Below are 20,928 nucleotides of genomic sequence, written 5' to 3'. Positions count from 1 at the left end.
GTTACTGGTTTACATATGAATACACTAATATAATAATGGTGATATAAAATATTGTAAAATATCACACATTTTGCCATAGTAATAAATATTGCTATCTCCTTTGGAAAAAACAACATTTTCTTCTACTATATCCTTTGTCCCAAAGGAAATAGAGGAAGAAAATGTTGTCTTTTCAAAAACAAAGAGATCACATATTTCTGACACCTACACTTTGACATCTGGAATAATACCAATTTTAAATTTCTAAATTTCATTATTTCAGTCACCCCCATTCTTTATACAACCATAATTCCTGGTAGAAAGTCAAATTCAAATCTGTATATAGTTTAACATTACATTAGAACCAAGTTGGTGCAGTGGTTAGAATGCAGGCTACTTCTGCTGACTGCCGGCTGCCAGACATTTGGCAGTTCAAATCTCACCAGGCTGAAGGTTGACTCAGCCTTCCATCCTTCCAAGGTAGGTAAAATGAGGATCCAGATTGTTGTGATTATGCTGAATATGTAAACTGCTTAGAGAGGGCTGGAAAGTCTAAGTGCTATTGCAATTAACTTATTCAACAATTAAAGATTGTACCATAAATCTACCTATATAGATTTGTATACTATCCCAAAAAGTTACCAATGATGACATAATCATATCATATGGGTCAATGAATCCTCAAATTCTTTATACTTCCAGCATATAAAATTCAATTCTTTTAAATGCATTCTTTGGGGCATCCAATATAACCTAAATATCACTCTTTGATTAATTAACTTGTCCAAATATTGTATTTTTCACTTAAGAAACTTTGATGGTTCTGAATATTGTTTCTTCCACACACACAAACCTTTATCATTTTGGTCACTGGATAGGACAAAATCAGAAAATGCTGTGATTAGGCGTTTTAGCGTCTCCAGAATATCTAATTACTTGCTGATTCTTAGACCTTACAATTCAGTGGCAAAGAACTATGCAGTAGATTGATACAAACATAATATGGAAAGTCATAATAATAAGGGAGACAATACAGTAGTTGATTCTGTACTGCTAACAAAATTGTTTGGGGCCAGAATTATGTGAAGCCATGAGTGAATGACTTAATTTAACAGCTATTTAATCAAATTCAGCAGGTCCATTTAGCCCTGAATCTATTGAAAGTGTTTGAACATTTATCATTTTATGGCCTTTTGGATCTCAGACTTTTCTGCCATATATGAAAAAATTGAAGTAAGGGGCATTACAATGTTGATAGGTACCTACCTGAAAACATTATAATAGGTGAAAATCTAGCTCACTGGAATGTTTGGCAAACTCTTGTTCATTATTATTTTATTCTCATTTTACACTTCAGCCAGAATTTGTTTAGGCATGTTCATTGGGTAGAGGAGGGAAAGAAAGAAGATTCATATTAATTCACTTTTACGATGGAGTTGTGTATTTGCTATTACACTATTGCATAGGTATGGGCTTTTTTAAAAAAATCACTGTAATGCATGCAATACTTTCCAGATTTTTTAAAAACAATTGTTGTACTGTTAGTATATAATGAATTACAAGTAGTCCACAACTTATGGTCACAACTGAGCCCAACATTTATGTTGTTAAGTGAGGCATTTGTTAAGTGTGTCTTATACCATTTTATGACCTTCCTGCCAGTTGTTAAGTGAATCACTGCAGTTGATAAGTTAGTAACTTGGTTGTTAAGTGAATCTGGCTTCCCCATTGACTTTGCTTATCAGAAGGTCACAAAAGGGGATCCCATGACCTTGGTATACGGCAACTGTCATAAATATGAACCAGTTGCCAAGCATCTGAATTTTGATCACATGATAATGGGGATGCTGCAAAGGTCGTAACTGTGAAAAATGGTCATACGTCCCTTTTTCCAGTGCTGTTGTAACTTTGAATAGTCACTATATGAACTATTGTAAATCAAGGATTACCTGTATTCCCAGAAAAGACCAACAAATCTGCTAAACTAAACATCAAATTGATAGATGGCGATGAATTCTTTGATACTTTTTAAGAGCTTACTTTTTTAAAAAAAGTTTGTAATTTTTAAACTGTAGCAGGACACTTGCTGTTTCAGAACAAGTTTTATATAAGCTTTTAACTGGGCAGTTTGGAAATTGCTGTGATGTCTTTTTATCATCTCAGACATTGAAGATAAGGGGAAAAAATCATTTGTAAACATTTGTTGATCAAAATGCAGTCAATGATTAGTACCTGTGTTGCAAGGCATGAAAATATCAAGAAAATAAATAAAATGTGTATTACTTCTGTTTAATCTATAATATTGAAATGAAAGTAAGGCACCCAAAGAGAAACATAAAAGTAATTTTATTAGGGTATTATTCTCTCACAGTTTTTGAAGTACAGGAGTTATTAAATACAAGATATAATGCAGTAATGAAATTATTAAAGGGCGCATTGAGCACAGCATACACAGAGTCTCCATTAATCTACAAATGCTTTATTAATTACAATTACGGACATCATTGTGAGATTGTGGAAGACATGGGCGCTCCTTAGAAGATAGGTCCATGCAGAAATAGGTTAATTTCCCACAAAAACCATCACAACTTTTCCAGAGGTGGCATTCAGCAGGTTGAATAGTTTGGAGAACCGGTAAATACCATCTCTGACTGGCCCCGCCCGCATCTATTCTGGAAGAAATGGCCCCGCCCGCATCTGATCGGGAAGAAATGGGGATTTTGCAGTAATCTTCCCCTGGAATGGGGAGGGAATGGAGATTTTTTACAGTATCCTTCCCTTGCTACCCCCACAGAACCGGTAGTAAAAAAAAATGAATTCCACCACTGAACTTTTCTTTTAAAAACCACCTTCCTCATAGAGGATCTCTAGGTGGATTACATGTAAAATATTGATGGATTGTATCCTTTTGACCTCTCACCTCTGGTAGCTGGACTACAGACTTGAGTCTGATTAGTTCCTTGTTGTTTGCCGTCCTTTGCATGTCAGCAATCTTCCTCAGCTACAGATTCCATTCATCTATTTTTACCAATATTTTATTTCATGTACCAACTTACTTTTGCTTACTATTTATTTTATTTTTTTACAGTATGCACAATGCTGCATACTTTGAAGGGAAATAGCCTGATGGGATTGTATTTAAGAATATTTATGGCTATTTTTCAAAATAAGAGTGATACCTTAAATCTATTGTTTCAGAAATTGTAGTCAATGGGAATAATTTAAATTCCTTAAATTATATAGTTCCTGAGGCAATCTGGTACCTTATGACTTCATAACGAGCTGGGCCTGCAGTTTTGAATCAGGAACAAGTCCGATATAATTACCTTCTTTATTGCATGTGGTTCCTCCTAAGGAAGCTCTCCTTCTAATAAATTATTCTTCCCTAAGATCCCAGAAGCTTTCTGCTGTTGGCCTCTATTGCCTTCTTGGAATCTTATCACAACATCAAAACAGTTTAAGCTAGCACATCCAATCTTAAAATCTTCTGGTAGATGGATTCTGAGACTGGAAGACTCCGACATGTGAATTCTGAGATACAATTATACAAGTAGTACCTCTGAAGAACAATGCTAGAAAATTCCCTTTCCTTAAAATTATTGTTATATAATTAAAAATTAAATAAGATTAAATAAGAGAAATAGTCAAATAGATATAGATATGTGGTAAATAGATTAATTTTATAAATAAAATACCTGTGGGGGAGGAGGGAACCACACAGTCTTTTATACACTATATTGCCAAAAGTATTTGCTCACCCATCCACATACTCGGACTCAGTTGTGAGCGAATACTTTTGGCAATATAGTTTATATGTGTGCTGTATCAAATGGTGACTATATATATTTGAGTAATAAATATTAAGAAAAACCCTAACAGGTTGCTAAACAGGTCTTTAAGCAAAGACTATATTATCCAAGTTTTTCCCATTTTTGGAAAAAAGTACTTTCTTAAAAGGTAGAAAATAAGATTGATGCTCTTGCTTTCTGCATCTAAATATTTGAATGGCCAGTTCTGTAAACAGAATGGTGGAAAAAAGTATTTCAGTTATGATTTGTATGTATAAAATTTAAAAAATTGATTTAAGAAATGGCAATGCAGCCCTTACTTCTGAATCTGTGGGTTACAGAGACTAAGACAGGGCTGTCAAAGTCACAGCCCACAGGCCAGATGCGTCACATGCTGGCCACGCCCACACCCGGTTTAGTGAAGAGGGGGAAAGTCATCATACATCACATGATGACGCCATGATGACACAAGTTTGACACCCCTGCACTAAGAGGATAGAACTATTTTTTTTTCTCTGAACACAAAGATACTCTGATACTGAATGTATCTACGGTTTTAGAAATGTGGATGATTTACCATCACTTTCTCCTCACCACACGTAAGATTGTTTTACTGATTCACTATTGAATGCATTCTGAGCAAGCATATTTTTCAACCCAGCTGCCTGAAGATTTTGTTCAAAGAAAACCTAATTACTGTGTAGAATGCAAATGGCAAAGAATTGTTAAGACTGTCATACCATTTATCTGTTACCTGATGAATGACCCAGGAGATCAGATTGTAAGTTGAGGTTCCTAAGAATACTCAAAACTACACTATGGTCTTGCATATTTTCTAACTGTTTAAGCACCTCAGTTTTTATTTAATATTGTGTTTCACATTCTCTCATTAACCTTACCTGATTGCTCACGGTGACCTGTAGGAAAACAACTGACAAGTGCATTGTTGTATGCTATTTTGAGCTTGACAAATTGCCCCCTTTTTCTCATTTGTTTAACTGTGTCACCTCCTCCAATTTTCTGCCCATTATAGAAGTCCTTTTGCTGTTTTCATTTTGTCTATACCATGAATTATTTGGATCATTAGGATCCAGAATTTTAGAATACCTAATACGTCCAATGATAAACTAGCTGCCTTCACAAATTTATAGTCTATTTATCAGCCTTTCTTCTTCTATCTAATCATAAACCATGCATTTTAATGACAGTTTTATAAGAGGAAGGCCATATCCAGTATCTACCTCCAATATTACTTTGGTGGGTTCATATGATTTAGGATTCAGACTTCATATCGAACAATTTATCAGATAATCATTTTGTTCTTTTTATCTTTGCTATAACTTTAAGTAAGTACAGATGATGCTTATTGACTAGGTTCAAACTATGAAACTATGTTAACAGAAGACCCTTAGCTATCGGTGGAAGGCCATTTTGTTATCAGTGCAAGATTTTTGTGTGACCCCCCTCAAAAAAGTGAAATGGGAATTTCGCTTCCACATGTCTTACATGTTATAGAGTCTCTTGTAGAAATTAAGCTTTCACAGTGTTGCACATGATCTCAAGATGACATCTTGCATGGGGCCACACCAAATGATGTCATTGTGAGAATTTTTTTCTAACACAGCACTTCTGGATCCAGCCCAATGTGGAAAAAGAGAGTTTGAAAGCATCATTACAGTAAAAATACTTAATGGAAAGTTATCTTGAACTTGAACAAAGTCTAATCAACATATGGAGTAAATAAACAGATATTTCATTTATTGATTAAAGAAAATGACTACTGGATAATATTTTTCATAAGATTCAGAAACATTTTCTGCATATACTTAATTTAAATTTGCTGGACTATGCAATCATCTAATATTTATGAGCAGTGAGTTCACTGAATTACACCCTGGCTCGTTTTTTTCTCTTGCTCATGTAGTTGGAATGGATACTGTTTTAATTTTCTAAATTTTTCACTGTAATTATTTTGGTCCTAGTGGAATCCAACCTCCTTTATTAACATCATTGTTGCACTATCAGGATTTATTTATTTATTTATTTATTTAAAGATTTATATGGCCTCCCATCTCAAGCAACTCTGGGTATCTCATAAAACAACAATAAAACCTATAAATAACAAAAAACACCCATAAAGCAGTGGAAACAGTGAAAAAATAAAATAAAATGCCTATGCTATAATATGGTATAACTTGAGCTTTGATTTATTCTCCCTAACAATCAATTTATCTTGATTTTGTTCCAGAGGTGTTCGGCTTCTGTAGCATTATTGTGCATTTCTCCCATTATGCACACCTTTCTAGACTTCATTATCACTTCCTTTGCAGCTACAAAATAGAATCCATTGGTCTGATTTGTCTGTGTTCTTCTCTTCCATCCCCGCCACCCCCAAAGTGGCTGTTCTGATCATCATCATAAAGTTTTGTCAGTTAAACCAAAAATCATACTGTATTGCCAGCTAACTGCTAGGAAAAAAATGATTACACATTATACTTATAGTAAAGAAAACAAATGCTAGCCGACAGCTGCTGGTAAAGACTACTTAGCACAGCCAAATGAATGTTTTAGCATGACAGGGTTACTGAATCATTGGCCCTAAAACTGGCAGTACTTTTGAAAAGCAGTTTTGATGACAAAATGATGGGAGCAGGTGGGAAGATAGAATACAGCAGTAGCAACACAACAACCCTGGACTAGTTTAGGAGTTGCCCTATCATTAGGCAGAGAGATAGCTACTGAAACTAGATTTATTCATTTATTTATTTAGAGAACTTATATAACCACCTATTTGCTCACAGTGACTCTAGGTGACTTACAGGCAATAAAAACACAGTATAGAAAAAAATAAACAATAACCATCTCCCCATCCCCTGGCAACAATACTGTCAAAAAAGACATTTTATCAGCTTCATCTCACTGCAGGTTGCCCATGTTCACTGGCAAAACCAAGTCTTACAAAAGAATATCAAAGGCAGTCTATTTTCTGAAGATTGATATTCCAAAGGGAGGGAGCCACCATGGAGAAGGACTTTCTTCTAGGTCCTGCCAGATGTATCCAGTGGTGAAATTCAAAAATTTTCCCTACCTGTTCTGTCGGCATGGCTTGGTTGGCGTGACTTGGTGATCCTGTGAATGGGTGGGTGTGGCTTGGTGGTCATGTGACTAGGCGGGCAACAAGCAGGAACCTCAGAGAGTCACAGCTCCAAAACCAACACTTTACACAAAAATAACACAAAAGCTGCACAACTGACACACACAATGCAAAAACAGCTGGCTTCAAACACAAAAAAGGTTCCCACGATTGCGTGGCACAGCTGATTGGAACCTTTTTTTACATTTTTTTAGCATTTTGCCTCAACAGGTAGTAAAAAAAATAGTTTTTAAAAGTTTTAAGTTCCTACGATCAGCTTGTGACAATCAGCTCTGCCGCGAGATCGTAACTTTTAAAAAACTTTTTAAAACATTTTTCAGTAGCATTTTTACTACTGTTTTGGATGAACTGGCCCGAACCGGTAGCATTTCATCCCTGGATGTACCTCTTTAAGGGAGGGACTCACAAGATTCCTTGCCTCCCCGCTCTAATGGATAGGAGGATGTGGCTGGCAACATCCTCAGATAACCTGGTCCCTAATCAATCATCTTTACTCTCAAAAAGTGCAGCAAGTTATTTACATTGCTGTTGTGTTATTCTTATTCCATGGGTTTGGGGTAGACACTGAAGAACTCATGGACTAACCAGCTACACTGTTTGAGTGAGTGAAGTCATCAGTTGCTGCAAAGTGCCTTGGAATCATTGGTGGCATCTTTTCTGAAAGCTGCTTTTTTGCTGGGGAAGGAGTCTCTCATGGGAATTATGGAAGAGGCAATGGATCTGTAGTGGACGTGCTCTTTTGTACTTTGGGTACAAAAGAGTTAGCTGCAGTTAAAACTCCTTTAGGACAAAGAGTAGTATGTAAAACCTCAGAAGTGCTTCTTGATCTTAAGTTCCTAGGTCAGTGAAGGATGGTGATGGTTATCAATATTATAATTATGTTCCATATAACTTACAAAGCACTGTATGTGGAATTATCTTTGAAAAGCATTAAGATGTTACATATACTGCAAAATACAGCATTGAGCCTTCTGATCAGTGTAAGACAAGTATCATATGCCTCCTGTAGAGAAAGATCAGCATTGATTTCCAGACTGTATTCTAGATTGGTATTAACCTTTAAATCCCTAATTCTCTTAGAGTTTGACTGATAGCAAATCTGTTCCATTTTAGATTGTTGAAATTGACAGCATAGGCCTTGCTATCAGTCATATTTACCTGGCTCAAGAGAGATGATGCCACAGGGTTTGCTCCTTCTCTCTCTATGTTCAGAAACATCTGTAAACACATTACATCTTTCAATACAGGGGTGGACTGCTACAGGTTCACCTGGATTTGGGAGAACCCATAGCTAACATTATGGCCGGTTCAGAGAATCTCCAAATCCCATCCCTGGCTGGCCCCGCCCACCCCACCCTGCCCCTCCCAGGAGTCTCCACGGCCTGGTTTGGATGTGTGGTAAGTGCAGGGCCCATGTGGAGGTTCAGGGAGGGGGAAAAAGGGGTCTCCTGCTATGGTGCAGGAAGCTGACTAGGCCATGCCCACCATAACTATGCTCACCATAGCCATACCCACACAGCAACTGGGCAGAGAACCCGTTGCTGAAATTTTTGAAGCCCATCCCTGTTCCAATATAATATCAAAGGAAAATGAATCATAGAATTGGTTTGGATCAATGGGGATTGCAGATAGTCTCTGAGTAGCCTATTGCCCATACCATAAGAAATATGAATTGCAGCAATAACATAATAGACCCATAAGAAGATTCATTAATTACTTATACTTCATCCATCTAGCCCAGTGGTTCTCAACCTGTGGGTCGGGACCCTTTTGGGGGTCAAATGACCCTTTCACAGGGGTCGCCTAAGACCATCGGAAAACACATATTCTGATGGTCTCAGGAACCGAGACGTCAATTTTATGGTTGGGGGTCACCACAACATGAGGAACTGTATTAAAGGGTCGCAGCATTGGGAAAGTTGGGAACCACTGATCTAGCCCAACTTTGATTGTTATGGGTGCCAATGTCCTCATGATGTCTGAAGATGTGTTTTCTTACTGTGATAACTATAGATACACAATAGTTTAACCTAGATGTTCTGCAATGAACTTTAGAATTTGAGTATTTTGGACTTTCGAGTTTGTGAGAGATCTCAGTATATCATTACTATAGAATGTTTCTAAGGATAAGTTATTTATTCTTACGATCTGAATGATTGTTCCAAAAAAATTAATCAATGCCACTTAAAAGATTCTTACCAGAACTTTTTTCATTGAAGATAGAAGACATTCTCCTAAACTTCATCCATAATAAATGACAATCCATTAACAAGAAAGTAAGATGACCGATTTGGAGATAAGAAACTTTCCCATCCTGCTATCTTGAATTCAACTATCACTCTTATGAAAGCCTGAAATAAAGGACAATCGGAAAATCCAGGACCTTCAACTTTATGAAATCATAAACTTTGAATGAATGAATCATATGTATCAGCTAATTCTACTTGTGTCAGTTCAAAATGGCTGATGCTGAGATTCCCTTCTTGTGCAATCTATATTCCATATACTGTACTACTCAGACTTCTAGCTATTGCTCCCTGCATACTTGACTCCATGGATGGAGATGTATATTCAGTCTTAGGCTTCTATTAACATAGGAGAAGCCTAGAAATTTAAAGTATGGAGTTCAAAGCAGAATGATGAATTACAGGATAGCTATACTATATCACTATGGCAAAAAATATATTTCTACTTATATTTGTAAAACAATGCTAGCATCAATAATTATAATAAAAGGTCCTTATAGTGCTCAGAGCACCCATCACTGTAAGCATTCAAAGTAAGATATACATTACAAAGACCTTCTGAGTTTGTAGGAATACAAATTAAAGCACGTATGACTGTTGGCTGTCTTACTTCCATTTAAACCCATATAGCAAAAGGGAGCTCACCTTTGGATAATTAAATATCAGGTATCTTAATTTAGGAGGGTTTTTTTCTGATAGTGATAGTGATATAGTATAGCTATCCTGTAATTCATCATTCTGCTTTGAACTCCATACTTTAAATTTCTAGGCTTCTCCTATGTTAATAGAAGCCTAAGACTGAATATACATCTCCATCCATGGAGTCAAGTATGCAGGGAGCAATAGCTAGAAGTCTGAGTAGTACAGTATATGGAATATAGATTGCACAAGAAGGGAATCTCAGCATCAGCCATTTTGAACTGACACAAGTAGAATTAGCTGATACATATGATTCATTCATTCAGAATCTGCCTAATTCTTTGCATTAATTTGAGTCCTGCAATTCTAAATAATGGAGTTTGGTCTTAGGCTGCTTCTCTCTAATATCCTCTTAAGAGTTGTTAAGTGTACAGTCATATATACACCTCAGCCTTCTCAAAGATAAAACATTTTTAAGTCTTCCAATCTCTCTTAGTAGGACTTAGTTTCTAATCATGAGTATCCCCCCTGTTCTTATCTTGCCAATTTCTGTCAGTCTCAAAAGTCAGAAGCCTTAAAAAATGACACATTGGTGAGTTTTACCAGCACAGAATGAACTAGTAGTTCATGATTTTGAACTTTATTGACATGGTGTAAAATTGCATTATCCTTTTTCGGAGCTATTTCATAGTTACTAAACCATTACCCACTACCCTATGCATGTACACCTGAATGAAGAATTCCTAAATTAAGAATTTTGCATTTTTTCAGTTTCAGCTCATTTTTCTAATGGTTAGTCTGGCAAAACCTGATGTTTCCACTTACTGGTACTTACCTATTTTACAAATAACTCAAAGCAGTAAATATATCCAGAATATCGTCCTCCTCTTTTCCCACAAAAATAACCATGTAAGATGAATTGGGCTGACGAGAATGATTGACCCAAGATCATCCAGCCAGCTTTCATGGCTAAGGCGGGACTAGGGGAGGGAGGGAGGGAGAGAGAGGGAGATAAGAAGGTACAGACAAGATTGATCCTGCTGTCTCTATGATATTGCCAAATTATTGGATTTCTGAGCAAGAATAAATATTTTTAGCATGCAGTGTATTTCCTTCTCCAGTTATATTGCTTCTGGAAGTTGCTTTTTTAAAACACTCAATATCACTCAATTGTTATATTTCTATCAAGGCAGTCACCTCCCACCAGCTCTGTTATACTTATTATACCATAATTGCTTTCTGTATTAAGAGTCGTCATCACATATCCCATATTCTGGGAATATGTATATAGAAAACAAAAGCTATAAACTTTATGAGCCAATGTTCTTTGTGATTTCTCATATAGTGGTTTAATAGTCCCATTATAGCAAGATTTTCACATCCTTCCAGAATGGGTAAGACTTTAGTTCATAACCTAAAGCAATCTTCCTGGTTTCATTTATTGCCTCCCATCAGAATTCCCCATTTACAATATAGGAAGGTATTCCAAATAGATAGCAACAATGGTGGGATTCAAATAATTTAACAACCAGTTCTCTGCCCTAATGATTTCTTCCAACAACCAGTTTACCAATGTTCAGAAAGTTAACAATCAGTTCTCCTGAATGGCTGAATCCCATCACTGGTTAGCAGGAATTGTACCTACCGGTACCTTTTTTTCTGGGAATGGGTTATTGCTGAATTACCTGTACCTTGGCTTCCCAGAGTGAAATAGTCATGTGACCCACAGACTAACTCAAATAAGCCAACTGGTTTAGGCCAATTTCTTGAGTCTAGATTTCTTGATGAATCAGGACTTCCCACTTCCAGGGATACCAATTTATCTGAGCATGGTTTTAGCAAGAAACATTCCTTGTAGCCCAGCCTTGTCTCATGTCAATGGTAGACATTGATGAAAATTGGGCAATTAATATCCCCCCAACATCGAAAGCAAGAAATAGATTAAGTATTATAAAATAAATACATAAAGCAAGTTATATTATCTAGCTTCAACAATTCAACTAATATTATTCTCTCATACTGTTTTACAGCTCATTCAAAAATTATTACACAGAACGCTTGAGTTTTCCTACAAGGACTACTATTTTGAAACACATTTTATATGTAATACATATGCATGAATACGCATGAGAAAAAGTGTGCAAATAGCATTAAACAAGAAAAACAGGTATTATAATATTTATATTTTGCACAACAAAAAATGTAATTTCTGATTTTCAGAAATCGGCTGTTCACATGCATATACATTTCACTCAGCTTTTTGTTATTTATTTTTTCTTAGTGTTTCTTAATAATGCATCAAATGATAATTTGCATCTGTGAGTGAGCCATCACAATTAACTAACACATCACCTCAGAAACATTTTTCATTGATGTAAACTCTTCACTGTGAGTACTTGTCCTCAGGAATTGAGGAAGGAAGTGGATTATATCCTGGTGTAGCGCTCAAATGTACTTCCTTGACATTCTATCAAGCAAGATCACATTTAGTTATAATAATGTGTTTTTCTAAGAATTTGCTATGGAGTTATATTGAAAATTAATTTTAAAATGTCATCACATATTTTATTTCAAATAATTGATTGCAATCGTGACATTGTGTACAGAAGTGGATTGCTGCTGGTGCGGCCCGGATCGGCTGAACTGGTAGTAGTGGCAGTAATAGGCTCCACCCACCCGCCCGGATGCTTCTGTGCATACTACCTGAACTGGTAGTAAAAAAATTGGCAACCCACTTCTGATTGTGTATGCATCAATAGTTTTCCATGTGGGATTTTTATTGCTAGGCAATCTGAAAATCCTACAATCTCAGCTTCCTTAGACTTTCTGCCAAGTTGCAGTTGAGATTGTTTTTTGAATTTAGTATCCTTGAAATGATACAATCTAACAAGAACTAGATAATCCAGCAATTAGCAGGTCATTTTTGCCACTTTCTCTTTGCTCTGTCCCCTCCTTCCCCAATTATTCAAAAATCACTTCCACATACTGAAACTTTGAAATACTCTCTGGAATTGTATGAGAAAAGGAAACAGAGATTTCAAGAGCAAGAACCAGCAAAATTAAACACATTTTCTTCTATTTTGAATTAATTTTCATTTCTGCCTGGTCATCATGATCTAGCAATAATTTCCTGCTTAACATTGCCTGGATAGTAAACAAACAAACAAAGAAACACTAAAGAAGGAAGGAAAACCCCTTCAAGACCCTTGGGCTTTCCTGATGTTCCAGGAATTAAAAGAGATCATCATAGACAGGAATAGATTCATCCTTACTAGATAAAAGCAACTTTCTTGTTTAAAAAGGTGGGGGTGGGATAGAAGAACTATCAGTCAGCCTAGAAAAGGCAGACGTCCATGGAAAATGAAGTTTAAATTCCCTCCTTTGTTTGGTTGAAAAAATCAGCTAAAAAGTTTCTACCTGATTTATAAACTGTCTTCTTGTCACAAGGAATTGTCCTATATTAGTACAGAATAGGAATAGACTGATGAGCCTGCAAATTATATTTCTGAAATGTACTGCCCTAAAATCTTCTGCAAGAGTGTATTGTGCAATCTCCTATACTTTTGCATTTCTAGGTAATTCAGAGAGTAAAAGAGAGCTTCTTGATGGGTGAGTTGGTAGCTATGAAAAATTGTTCTTCTTTTAAGGTGTTTTTCCATGTTGCTTTCACTGATGTCCTTATCAGATTAAATAAAGATGATTTGTTGTTTCCAAGCAAAATGCCTAATTGGCTAAATATAGTTGGTATTGAGGGCTATTTTCCTATATTCAGTTTTTTTCTATAACCATTGTCCTACAAGTACTAACATGCCAATATATTTATGTTTCATACATTTTATAGCACTGACCTACCATGAATATAACTTAAAATGTTTGTTGTTCAACTACCTCCTTATGCTTCCAGATGCTCACACATAGATAATGATTATGCAGCTTGATATAGTTTATGGCAAGATATAATTACATAGGTAGATTTTTAAAAAAATAAACTTGGCAAAGAGCTAGCAAAACAGTCTGATAATGAGAAGATGGTAAATATAGATATAGGTAGAAATACAGACATTTTAAATATCCAATAATAGAATTTTTAGAGAATAGGAAATAGAAAATCCCTTTTAATAACAGTGCAAGTTTGCTTGAGATGTTTATGAATGGGGCTATTACTTGTTTTGCTTAAAATGATACTTGATTAGAGTTCAAAATTTGATCCCCAAAAAAGTTAATACATGATTCCCAAATTTGTAATTCAGTATAGTGAACTAGTACAGAGATCTCAATGCAAGCTTTTGCTGATTTGGGAGTAGTTTAGAAGAAAAAAATTGTGTAGTCTGGATAGAAACAAACTAGAGTTTTCACTTACTGCAAAAATGGATGTTATATTGACATACATTACTTTAATGTTTCTTCCCTTTAAACAATTCCCGAGGACAAGTTTGTCTGCAATCATATGGAGAAATATTATTTAATCCTGTATGTGTGTGTGTCTCTCTCACACACAAACTTTCAAAGGAAACAAATAGCTTACTTCTCTACAGCTAACTGAATTAACATTGCTGTTATTTATCATGGGGAATTGTAGGAGGGGAGAGTCTCCTCTCACTCTTGATTGCTTTTAGCGAAACAGCAACTCATCAGAAAGTCCAACATAAAATTTAATTTCACTGTGAGATATTAGAGTCTTAGCAAGCTAGGCAGTGAACTCATGTAGCCCAAGTGGGCAGGAGAAGGAGGAGGCACCTTGTTATTTCAAGTATCTACAACACTTCAGGATGTTTTCTGGAAATCAAATTCAGCCTCTACTGTCTGCTTAAAGCACTCCATTTCCCAATACTATTATCCACTTACATATTTGGGAGAAAGAAAAACCAACCAGCAATTATTAAAAAGAGACAATAAACCTGTAATGATCTCTTAATTACAAGGAATCTGAAATCTGGATTTAATTCAAATAATTTCACATTGTTTGAGGATGTAGATGGATATACCATATCCCTGAGAATTATTAGGATTATTCTCCATAATCTCTCAGACATTTTTGTATCAAATTGTATTTGTAAAATTGTTGCAGAATTTAGCACATGAACATTATCATAATTTTTCAGTATTTTGATTGTGATGCTACCATTACATTCCTGATGTTATTTTTCTCTCTCTTCTTTTGTCCTTTGAAATGTAGTTTGGATTATTACTGTAATGTGGATTATTAATCCACATTCAGAAAATGTGGATAAAAAGGTAAGGGCAATAGGTCATGTTTTATTTCTTCTCTCCAATTTTCCATTATGGAAAATATTCTGCTTTAGTGAGCTGCGATATTCCCATAGAATCTTCATAGATTGCAACACACATACTTGTTTATTTTAAATATATATATATGGTCACCTAACTAACTCTGTTTCTCTAGACTGCTTTTAACAATAAAAACCCAATATTAAAACAATCAAAAACAATAACTCCTTCACTTGATTGTTGATGGCAACAATCAAATTTAAGTTATATTTACTGTCTTATTAGAAATCATTGTTATTGTGTTGGCCTACAACTTCAGTTATTTCCTTTTGACCATATTTTTTGTGTGCCAAACCGGCAGTAATGCTGGCAGCAACCCACCGCTGAGCTGGTCTATATAACAACTGACCTGTACAATCTCTATGTCCATGTGTTATATCAAACGATAAGGAACAATATATTTTAACTCATTATTCTTAGGATTAAAAATGGCTAATCCAATTTTGTTGTGATATATATTGGCTGTGGATATATATTGATTGTGTGCATGTACATTTCATTTTTAACAAGAGTTCCTGCATACATTACTGGCATAGGAGTTTAAATAAACATGCAATAGGCAACTTGCAGTAAACTGAGATTATTATTATCAGAAAACTCTCAACCTGATTGGTGTTTTAAGAGCTCTCAATATATATGTATACCAATGAATGAAGCAACGGCATATGTCTGGCTCTCTAGCTCATGCCGTTGGAATTAATCTCCTCAACATAGAAAAATCTAATACAAGTCAACTCCTCATATTCTTAAGAAGCTTTCATAATCTAAATGCAAAGGCTGTTTTCTTCAAATATATAATCTCTTTTCTGTGCATAGGATGGAACAAGGGAATTTGCTTTCATGATTCTCTAGAATTTCATTAGCACCTGAATATTATCTAATCATTTAAACCATTGCTGAGAATTTATGCATTCAGAAAATGTGGTCGACTAGTAACATATGGTCTCTTCTCTTTCTTATCATTCCTGATATGTGAAGATTTTATAGACTCTGTTGAGATAAAATTAAAACGTTTTCCAACTGTTATTCGTATCTTCTACCTGCCATGGAAAATAGGAACCTCTGGCACAATAACCTTTGGATTTGCACAATGGAGTGTAAGTGCATATAAATTATCGAAAAAGCTATTTGTACATAGCTCAGCTCTTGGAATACACCTCTCTGCCCAATTTTGAGCTATGCATCTAATTAATGTTATATCATGACAAATGTTATTAGGCCACTGTACTATAAGGCAGCTTTATAGCATTTCAACCTTTGTATTTGTCTCAGAGGGTCAGAATGTGTGAATCATAGATATTGTCAATATTTTCCAACACTATAGTATGGGCTGCTTTATTATAACATAACTCAGTAAGGCTGTCTGTTGGGTTCTTCCAATAAAAACATTTTTATCTTGTCTCTCCGAAAGAAAGCAAAGGAGAAAATTAATCAGAAACATAATGGCTCTTTGTCGTAAAACGATTCATTACAAAGCAACTTCAAATACATTCATTGTTTGATGTTAATCAATTGTATCCTTCATTAGCAACATAAGAATCCTAATTGGTTTTTTAAATGGGTTGTGTCCCTATTTTCACATCATTAAATTAAATGTAACAATGCCAATGCTACCTATGGTTGTTTACAAATAAATTTGGGAAGTCCGTTGAAATGGGTATATATTGAAATAATGTCATTAACATTTGCAGCAATGGTGCCAGATTCATACATTCCAACCAAGTATAGAAAAGTGTAGAAAGCACACAGATAGATGCTACAATTTCAGTTATCAATAATGAATCTTTGACTCAAGTACTTACTGCTCTTGTGCAACTCGATGCAAATGAAAAGCTTTTAATAATTCCATTGCCTGAAATTGAGGATATGGAGAAGAAAACTTCCATATGAATAAAAAAAAAAGCAACACAGAATATAGCACTTTCCAGAATCACTAATTAACACAGCCTCTCAAAGGCATTAATGAGGGTACTTGTGTGTATTAACTGCATTTTACATTCATACTGAAAGACAACTTCTAAAGTACTGTTATCAAGCAGATTGAAATTGAAACCTTTAAAAAAATAGCTATTATTTCAGTGAAAATATTCTCATTTTATAGCAATTTTACCAAGTATTACAATAAAAAACTAATGCAAACTAAAAAAAGAAGAAAAAAAGAAAAGTAGAAAGTATAGAAAAGCTAGAAAGAAAAGCAGAAAGAAAAAAAATAAGAATATAGTAAAGAAAAGAAAAAGAAATATAATTTGCCTATAAACAGATCCTTAAAGCCTTGTCATTCAGTTCTGATCAGCAAATGTCCATTAAGGGTTGCTAGAGGTGATAACATGCCTTTTTTCACCTTTATCAAAACCTGGAGCTTGATTTCTTTTCACTTTTGTCTCTTCTCACAAAATTCTTCCAAGCTTTAACAAGTCTCTTTTGTATATCCAATATAGTAATGTTATCCAGATCTCTCTTTTTTCTTTATTTATATATCCTCTGTTCTTAAAATTGTATTTAAAATTTTCACTAAGGTTTGTAGGAAACACTTTTATTCCCAGCTCTGTAAAATCTGCGAATCTAAATGCTTCTAATAGCTGAAAAGCAGTTAACAATTTCCAAAAGTGATTAGAAAAGGAAGTACAGATACTTCTTGACTTATCATCAGTTACTTAATGACCAATTGAAGTTATGAGACACCCCTCCCCTGCAAAAACTACTTATCACACATTCACATTTTGGGCTTTCAGCAACTAGCCCACATTTACAGCTGTTTGCAATGCCCCATGGTCAGCAAATAACTTTGGATATAATGTATTCCCTGAACACTGGGAGACTATATGGACAAAAGGTCCAACATTCACATTAAATTATAATTTAAAAGAAAACTTTTATAAGATGATATACCATTGGTATTTAACACTGGCCAAACCATCAAGAATGTATAACACTGTTTCAAATGAATGTTAGACATGTAAATGTAAAGGAGCTTTTTACCATTTATGGTGGACATATGACAGAGAAATATTGGAGTAGGATTCACATCTCAATACACAAGATTCTTAAAGTACATATAAAGATAAAACCAAAGAATTTTCTTTTAGTATTAATAGATAAAGAACTTGAAAAAAATTGGAATGTTTATGTTATATATATATTGAGAGCAACAAGATTAATTTATTCATAAAAATGGAAAGCTACTTTGATTCCCACAATAGAAGAACAGCTATAAAAGTTGATAGATTTAGCAGAGATGGCTAAATTGACTTTTGTTTCTACTTGGAAATCATTTCTGGACTTTGTGATTGAGATGGGAAAAAAATAACACTTTCATTTTGGGTTTCGCTGATAGGTTTGTTGTTATAGAAATGGCTAGTATATATTAGCATATAAAAGTAAAAAGTTGAGGTTTTATGTTACTACCCTGTTCTACTGCACCAAAAGGAATCAGAAGTCAATGGTTTTCTTTTTCTCCTTTACCCTACTATTCTCTTCCTCTTTTCCTCCCTTATTTTCCAATTATCTTCATTTTTCTTTTTATTTCTGTATTTGCATTTTGATAAACTAATAAAATATTTGAATCCAACAATGCTCTCTGGTCACATAACTACAATTTATTATGGTTTTGCCAGAAACCTGTTTTTATTTCTAGTTTCTGGGGGGAAAACTGCCCATAGTGAACAATGGGTTTGCTTAACAACCGTTGCATTCACTTAACATCCTCCACAAAAAAGTCATCAAATCAAGTTTGGTCATGTAGTGACCCACTTTGTATCTGTCATAACTTATGGCTATAATAACTGCCAGGCTCAATTATGGCTTTAACTCAACTGTAAACCTTTTGGAAGGTGTTGAATGCAAGGTTGAGCAAAAGGATGGTTATTCCTTAATTCCTCAGAGCTGTAAGCCTGCTGGGGACTGCTTTCTTACAGCATCCTTGCAAGGAGCAATTGTGTGGACCACTTATGGGTAATCTCAATTCCTCTCTTTGTTCAGAAAGGAATTATGAAGAGTCTGTTTACTTGCTGACTCTTAATTACAACAGGGTCATCAGTTCCACTTTTATCTGTCTTCAATTCACCATTTCTTCTGTTTCTTTCCTAAGGGGTTTGCAAAACTGGAGTCCAACCATACTTGCAGTACTGTCTGGCCACAATATCTCAAAAGGCTAGAAAACAGAAAACAAAAAACAGAGTCATGGAGGAATGAAATCCCCCTTTGAAAAAAGCAGGCCAAAATATTTGAAGGTTTCTAGTTTCTGGAACATTTTTAAATGAACCTTGGAAGAAGTTTAGAAAACTTCTGACTTCAGAAACAATAGATAGTGGGAATCTTTTCTCTTTCTCTCATAGAATTCTAGAATTCTGCATTGTTCATGAAACCAACTGAAAGAAATCTAGGTAGAAAAAAAGTTTTTTTTCCTATAACATGAATTTCTTTCCGAATGCCAGATGCTGCTGAATAACAGAATGAAAAGGCTATTGCTTTCATGTGCTGCCTGCAGGTTTTCCAAAGGCATCTGATTGGCCAATGTGCTTCATTCACACAACAGGCTGGCCCACAGTTAACAATGCTTCATTCAATTCAATTGTCTGTGTGTGCTTGTTAGTGTGAGTTAACATGTTGGATTCTTACAACACAGCAAGCTAAGGTGTATTTGATCAGTTTTACATTGGTATATAACAAAAACCCGTCTTAAGGGAAATAAGATGCTGTGCTAGATATTCTCTTTGATTTTATCCAGAAGAGCCTTTTCTTTCTGTTTAAAAATTGCTAAGATGCTTCAGTCTCTGAAATCCCCTTCTGTGAGTACTTCAAACTGGTTGAAAAATTCTTTCCTTAGTGCTGATAGCTGATAGAATAAACTGAAAGCTTTTCCAAAATGTCTTTGTTAAAGATCTACAGAGACCTAACAGCCGAACACCTGAGCCTATTCTGTATATTTTTCAAGAATAAAAAGTACCATTACAAAGGATGGTGTAGATGTCAATAATCCACATTGTTGCCTTAAATAATATTTTCATTTTACATGAAAGTTGGCGTTCCCAAACCATTGGGGGGGGGGTTGTTTGTGAAGTAAAAATACTTTTCAAAAGCAAAATACAAAAATGTCTACTAGAAGGGAATTATACGTCTAAAGTGAATGGGAACTTGAGGAGCAAAGAGAGAAAAAGAGAAAAGTTTGACTTTCAGTTAGGAAGAAATATTTATTTAATTTAGCGAAGTTCATACGCTGCTCCAAGTATGCCTGACTACGCGCAGCAAGGAACTAAAAACACGGCAATAAATACAGCAGCATTCTGCACTAAAGTTATTCTCGCCCCGCGTTTTTCACATACATTCCCAAAGCAGAAGCCGGTCCCGAAAATATCTTTCGAGGCTTCGAGTGAAAAGACTCCAAGGGAAGTCCAAGGGAATCCCCGGACCTTTCCAAGCTCAGCTAAATCCCAGCGGCCGCAACCTCCTCCCTCTTGACTTTGCAGCCATTTCGTTTCCACAATAATGAGCAGGAGCAGCTGCTGGATTAAATGTAATTCGGGGGCGCTAGACACAGGCGCGAAAGGGGCTGTGCGGCTGCAAGGCATACCTGCCACAAACGCAAATATTCTGAGCTTAAAAGCCGGGGCAGCGAAGCGGCAAACGTTTCAGCGGCGGGTTCGCTGTCCCCGCTGGGACTGTGCCTCAGCCACAGCTTTGCGGGGGCTCGAACCCCCCCGGGCTCAGAACCGCCCAACTTTGCGGCCTTGAGGGCAGCGGCGGCCAGAGTTGCTAGGGGGCGCCTGCGCGCTGGGGGTCGCCTTTCTCCCCTCCGCTTATGCCGCGCCGTTGACCTCGAAGCTGACGCCGCCGT

Source organism: Thamnophis elegans, chromosome 4 (genome assembly GCF_009769535.1).
Source record: "Thamnophis elegans isolate rThaEle1 chromosome 4, rThaEle1.pri, whole genome shotgun sequence".
Classification (NCBI taxonomy): domain Eukaryota; kingdom Metazoa; phylum Chordata; class Lepidosauria; order Squamata; family Colubridae; genus Thamnophis; species Thamnophis elegans.
Note: the sequence above shows the minus strand (reverse complement) of the source record.